We start from the raw sequence: 6602 nt of genomic DNA on the forward strand, positions 1-6602 counted from the left end.
CTCTGTGTGTGTGCAGTGAGTTTGAGTTTTGGTTTTTCCCTGTCTGTCTATTTGTGTGGTATAAACCACTCCTATCCCGACCCCCCCCCCCCCGGGGGTGGGGGAGAGGGAATATAGACCAGGGCTACTCAGGAGCTAGGATTAGGAAGGCGGCCCAAACATTGTCACCATTAGACGTATCTTTGGGAGCAGGGACACCTACGGCCACCCTAGCCCTATTGTCAATGTAGGTGCTAGGGTGGTGGTGAGTAGTTCTGGATAGAAGAAGTAGTGATGGTGGTCTGAGCTGGATGGGAAAGAAAAGGGAAAGTGAACGAGAATATAATCAGTGAGTCACTGGGTTTATCTGTGCAGTATATATAAATACACAGAGTGGTCCAAAAGTAGGTGGACCGTATGTGTAATAGGGTTATGACTTATCAACCATGGTGTAAAGTGAAACTGACTCAGTTGCCCTTAGCAACCAATCAGATTCCACCTTTCATTTTCCAAAGAGTCTGTGAGGAATGAAAAGTGGAATCTGATTGGTTGCTAAGGGCAAGTGAGTCAGTTTCACTTTACACCATGGTTGATAAGTCATAACCCTATTACACATACGGTCCACCTACTTTTGGACCACCCTGTATATATATATATATATATATATATATATATATATATATATATATACTGCTCAAAAATATAAAGGGAACACTTAAACAACAATTACTGTTTCCTTTATTTTTTTGAGCAGTATATATATATATATATATATATATATATATATATATATATATATATATATATGATATGCAGATCACTGATATATACTTTTCTTTGTTCACTGTATGGTGGATCATTCTGAAGAACAGAAATTGTGGATGATGATGAGTATTGCGGTATAATCGCCGCTTTACACTTGTAATATGTTGTTATCTGGCGGTATTATTTGTCTCTCTTATTGCAGTATTAATGGTAATAACGGTCTTGGTACTTTCGTGTAATTATGGCATTATTTTGTTACTAAGTGGTGATATTACGTGGTCATAGCGTAGCAGTATTATTTACCCTTACATGGCGGAATTATTGGTAAAATTGGTCTTGTAGTACATCCTGATTTCCTGTAATGTCAGTCAAGGTCATATAATATTTATAATGGAAACCTCATTTGGGGAAGTGGATGTGTGGTGGGGTAGGGCAGCATGGGCTTTTGTTCTTTTATATACTAGGTCTGTGTAATGGTTGTCTTCCTTTGATAGGCTCAGAGTCTCATAATACCATCTGAGACTAAAGGCCGCTTTACACGCTGCGACATCGGTAGCAATTGGTAACGATGTCGAGCGCGATAGCACCCGCCCCCGTCGTTGGTGTGATATGTGGTGATCGCTGCCATAGCGAACATTATCGCTACAGCAGCGTCACACGCACATACCTTGTCAGCGACGTCGCTGGAGACACCGAACAATCCCTCCCTCAGGCGGGAGGTGGGTTGGGCGTCATAGCGACGTCACCCGCGGCGTCACTAAGTGGCCGCCCAATAGAAGCGGAGGGGCGGAGATGAGCGGGACGTAACATGCCGCCCACCTCCTTCCTTCCGCATTGCGGGCGGTCGCAGGTAAGGAGATGTTCGTCGTTCCTGCGGTCTCACACATAGTGATGTGCGATGCTGCAGGAGGATGCCGGTTATTCAGAATTAATTTTGGAGCTTGGTCTTGAGCTGGAAGGAGGTGTTTGCTGCAACTGCTGCTGTCATCATCACCTTCAGTTCTTTTAGTGTGGATGTACGCTGTTGTTTAGTTACCTTCCCCTTATCTTTTTTATCCCCTTTACACCTCCCTGTAGTTTCCCTGGTGTTTGTTTTTGGGGTGTGTGAGTTTTGTTGCTCCCCCTACCTGTGTTTTGTCAGTGGGATTTGTGACTGCTGTCCTGGCCCGACCCTTGGATGGTGGGTGTGCAGGGTGTTTCATCAGGAGATAGGAACACGCTGGTGGCTCAGACCTCACTACAATCTACTGTACCTCTGGGTTGAAGGTCAGCTCAGGGTCCTATCTAGTCTGAGGGCCAGCTCAGGCATCCCTATTTCGTCACATCATAGTCACCACCCTGCTTGTACTACATATTAGAAACACTGCAAAATGGGGATCCAATTACTATTTTACATGTCTAATCATCACATTATATTTTATTATTATTTTTGCCATCATGATGATTATAATTAGAAATTAGTTTTCAGTCTCTTATTATAATAAACCCTTTTCACAAATAATTAGCTCAGCGCTCACACGTTTATGCCACTCACATCAGAGTCACTGCTAACACTGCCAGTAGCATTTCTGTCCATTATAATTAGTATTATTTTTTTTTTCGGGAGCTTTGACAGACAATGGCCATTTATTTAACATGTGTTTTACTTTATCACTAAACCTTCTCATCATAGAAAATTAGTGGGAAAAACATGTCATTGCAGATGTCTTGCTAATATTGTGCTGCTTGTACTTTGTGCTTTACATTTTTTTTTAATCATTTAGACAAGATTCCCAAGAAAAGGCTTAACACAATTTACATTTTTTTTTTAGTTTTTAACACCAAAGGCTCTGACTCATTAAGAATGGTGTCACTCTTCATTGCAAGTCTATGAGAGCCTCCCTCAGACCTCATTCTGGCTCTCATAGACTTTTATTGAAAGCTTGTGATGTAACTTCTGACTCATTAAGAAAGGCATTTTGTATGTTAGTAAAAAGCGAGTTGGAGTGAGATGCACTACGTTCATTAAGGCACCACTGCAGGATTTTAGGATTTTTTTTCAGCACTGGAGTGGTGCTTTTAATATAAGTTCCCTGCCCCAGGTCTCATACTCCCTCTTCGATATTTTCACCTTTTATTGCCACCGCTCCGGTCGGTCTTATGCGGGCGTCACACGGTACGATCTATCGTGCGATCGCACGAGCGATCGTACCCGCCACCGTCGTTTGTGCGTCACGGGCAAATCGCTGCCCGTGTTGCACAAAGTCGTTAAACCGCCGTCACACGTACTTACCTGCTGAGCGACCTCGCTGTGGGCGGCGAACATCCACTTCCTGAAGGGGGAGGGGCGTTCGGTGTCACAGCGACGTCACACAGCGGCCGGCCAATAGAAGCGGAGGGGCGGAGATGAGCGGGACATAACATCCCGCCCACCTCCTTCCTTCCGCATAGCCGGCGGAAGCTGCGGGACGCAGGTAAGCTGTGTTCATCGTTCCCGGAGTGTCACACTGAGCGATGTGTGCTGCCCCGGGTACGATGAACAACCGGCGCCATGAAAAATAAACGATTTTTTAAAAATAAGCGACGTGTACACGACTCACGATTTGTGACCGATTCAGCATCGCTCGGAGGTGTCACACAAAACGACGTCGCAAACGATGCCGGATGTGCGTCACCAAAACCGTGACCCTGACGATGCATTGCACAATAGATCGTCTAGCGTGACGCCTGCATTAGACATTGTTTGTGACCTACCGACAGCTTCGGTGTTTCATGAAGTCTATGAGAGCCTCGCTCAGGCCTCATTCAGGCTCTCATAGACTTGCAGTGAGAGCTTGTGATAAAACTTCTGACTCATTAAGAAAGGCGTTTTGTATTTCAATAACAAACTTGCTAGAGTGAGCTGCCCTGCGTACATTAAGGCACCACTCCAGCATTTTGGGATTTTTTGTCAGCACTGGAGTGGTGCTTTTAATCTAAGTTCCCGGCCCCAGGTCCTATTCTCACCTTTCTACGTTTTGACCTTTTATTGCTGGTGCACTGATTGGTCTTAGGCAGTTTGTGACTTTGGTGTTTCATGGAGCGTGCCGGAGGGTCACTCTTCAATGCAAGTCTATGAGAGTCTTTGTCACGCTCCCTGGGTCCCCTGCCTCGCTCCCCGGCTCACCTGCCACGCTCCCCGGCTCCTCTGTTAGGCGTCCCCCGCTCCACAGCCTCCAGCCCCCATCACCTGCGGTCCCCAGGCGGCCCGGTCCCCGCTCCCGGCGCCCGTTGGCAGCTCTGCTCCAGGCCGGCTCCCCTGCTTCCTATTCACCGCTCCCTGCCCTGGCTTCTGGCACCCGGGCCTCGCGCATGCGCATTAGGGCGCGCGCGCGGTCATTGACCCTCTCTTAAAGGGCCAGCGTCCACTGACAGGATATTGAACACACAGGTACAGGGTATAAAGGGGTTTAGTGTCCAAGTGGGCAGGGCCTGTTCTTCGTGTTTTCCTAAGCTAGGAGTCAGGTCTCCTTGCGTCTGCTGGTATACTTACCTATCTCTCTTCTAGAGCCGCTCCTGCCTCGCCATCCGGTCCTGACGATTCTCGAACCCCGAACGCTGACTGTCTGCCGTCAGTCCGTACCATCTCTGATCCCTGTGGTGACCCGTCCTCTCGCTCCATCGGTTCCGGAATCTGCCTGACAACATCTCGGCCTCCGAACCTGAGCTCCGTCACCCGGACTACCATCAGTGACTCCGTGGTCCCAGGGACTTCTCCACTCCACTCTTTTGAACGGACTGTCCTGCTACCTGTAGTGCTCCGGCTACCGGACCCCTTGCCTTCAGTAAGGTGTTCGGCCCAGTGGATCCACCTCCTGGGTCTGCCCGTCCACCTGGCCCTAACAGTCTTGTTCAGGCCTCATTGTGGCTTTCATAGACTTGTATTGAAAGCTTTTGATGTAACTTCTGAGTCATTAAGAAAGGTGTTTTGTATTTTAATAACAAGATCGCTGGAGTGAAATGCATTGCATTCATTAAGGCTCCACTCCAGCATTTGGGATTTTTTTCTGCACTGAAGTGGTACATTTAATCTACGTTCACTGCTCCTGGTCTTATATTCACCCTCCAACGTTTTCACCTTTTATTGCCCCTTCTCTGATTAGTCTTAGGCAGTTTTTGAACTGCTGGCAGCTTCAGTGTTTCATGGAGGTCACTCTTCAATGCAAGTTACTTGGGCCACTTATGGCTCTCATAGACTTGTAATGAAAGCTTGTGACGTACCGTCTGACTGACTTCCGGCCAGTGAAAAGCTGCAGCATAAGACCAAAGCAGCAATGATATAAGGTGAAAAGGCTGTAGGGTGAGTATGAGACTCGAGGCAGGAAAGTTAGAGTAAAGCACCACTCCGCGTGGATCAGTGCTTTAAGTGGCATGCACCTCTTAATGAAATTGGCACATCTTTTAACTGCTACCAGAAATACACACCGGCTTGTCGTAATTTACTGCACTTTGTGAAGCCAATTATGATGAATTTATCTGGTGCTCTTACCCATGCCCGTCTGAGCCACAGTCACTCCCCAAAACGTTAGCAGAACTGGCTGGGACTTTAAAAAAAAAGTTGTTTACAGTACAATTCTGGCAAAAACTGACTGATTAATTGAGTCTTAAGTCCTTATATTGTCCACCAATATGGATATATATATATATATATATATATACAGTACAGAGCAAAAGTTTGGACACACCTTCTCATCTCTAGAACAACTGTTAAGAGGAGACTTTGTGCAGCAGCCTTCATGGTAAAATAGCTGCTAGGAAGCCACTGCTAAGGACAGGCAACAAGCAGAAGAGACTTGTTTGGGCTAAAGAACACAAGGAGTGGACATTAGACCAGTGGAAATCTGTGCTTTGGTCTGATGAGTCCGAATTTGAGATCTTTGGCTCCAACCACCGTGTCTTTGTAGAAAAGGTGAACGGATGGACTCTACATGGCTGGTTCCCACCGTGAAGCATGGAGGAGGAGGTGTGATGGTGTGGGGGGGCTTTGCTGGTGACACTGTTGGGGATTTATTCAAAATTGAAGGCATACAGAACCAGCATGGCTACCACAGCATCTTGCAGCGGCATGCTATTCCATCCGGTTTGCGATTAGTTGGACCATCATTTATTTTTCATCAGGACAATGACCCCAAACACACCTCCAGGATGTGTAAGGGCTATTTGACTAAGAAGGAGAGTGATGGGGTGCTACGCCAGATGACCTGGCCTCCACAGTCACCAGACCTGAACCCAATCGAGATGGTTTGGGGTGAGCTGGACCGCAGAGTGAAGGCAAAAGGGCCAACAAGTGCTAAGCATCTCTGGGAACTCCTTCAAGACTGTTGGAAGACCATTTCCGGTGACTACCTCTTGAAGCTCATCAAGAGAATGTCAAGAGTGTGCAAAGCAGTAATCAAAGCAAAAGGGGGCTACTTTGAAGAACCTAGAATATAAGACATATTTTCAGTTGTTTCACACTTTTTTGTTAAGTATTTCATTCCACATGTGTTAATTCATAGTTTTGATGCCTTCAATGTGAATCTACAATTTTCAGAGTCATGAAAATAAAGAAAACTCTTTGAATGAGAAGGTGTGTCCAAACTTTAGGTCTGTACTGTATATATATATATATATATATATATATATATATATACAGTTAGGTCCAGAAATATTTGGACAGTGACACAAGTTTTGTTATTTTAACTGTTTACAAAAACATGTTCAGAAATACAATTATATATATAATATGGGCTGAAAGTGCACACTCCCATCTGCAATATGAGAGTTTTCACATCCAAATCGGAGAAAGGGTTTAGGAATCATGGCTCTGTAATGCATAGCCTCCTCTTTTTAAAGGGACC

Source organism: Anomaloglossus baeobatrachus, chromosome 10 (assembly GCF_048569485.1).
Source record: "Anomaloglossus baeobatrachus isolate aAnoBae1 chromosome 10, aAnoBae1.hap1, whole genome shotgun sequence".
Taxonomy (NCBI): Eukaryota; Metazoa; Chordata; class Amphibia; order Anura; family Aromobatidae; genus Anomaloglossus; species Anomaloglossus baeobatrachus.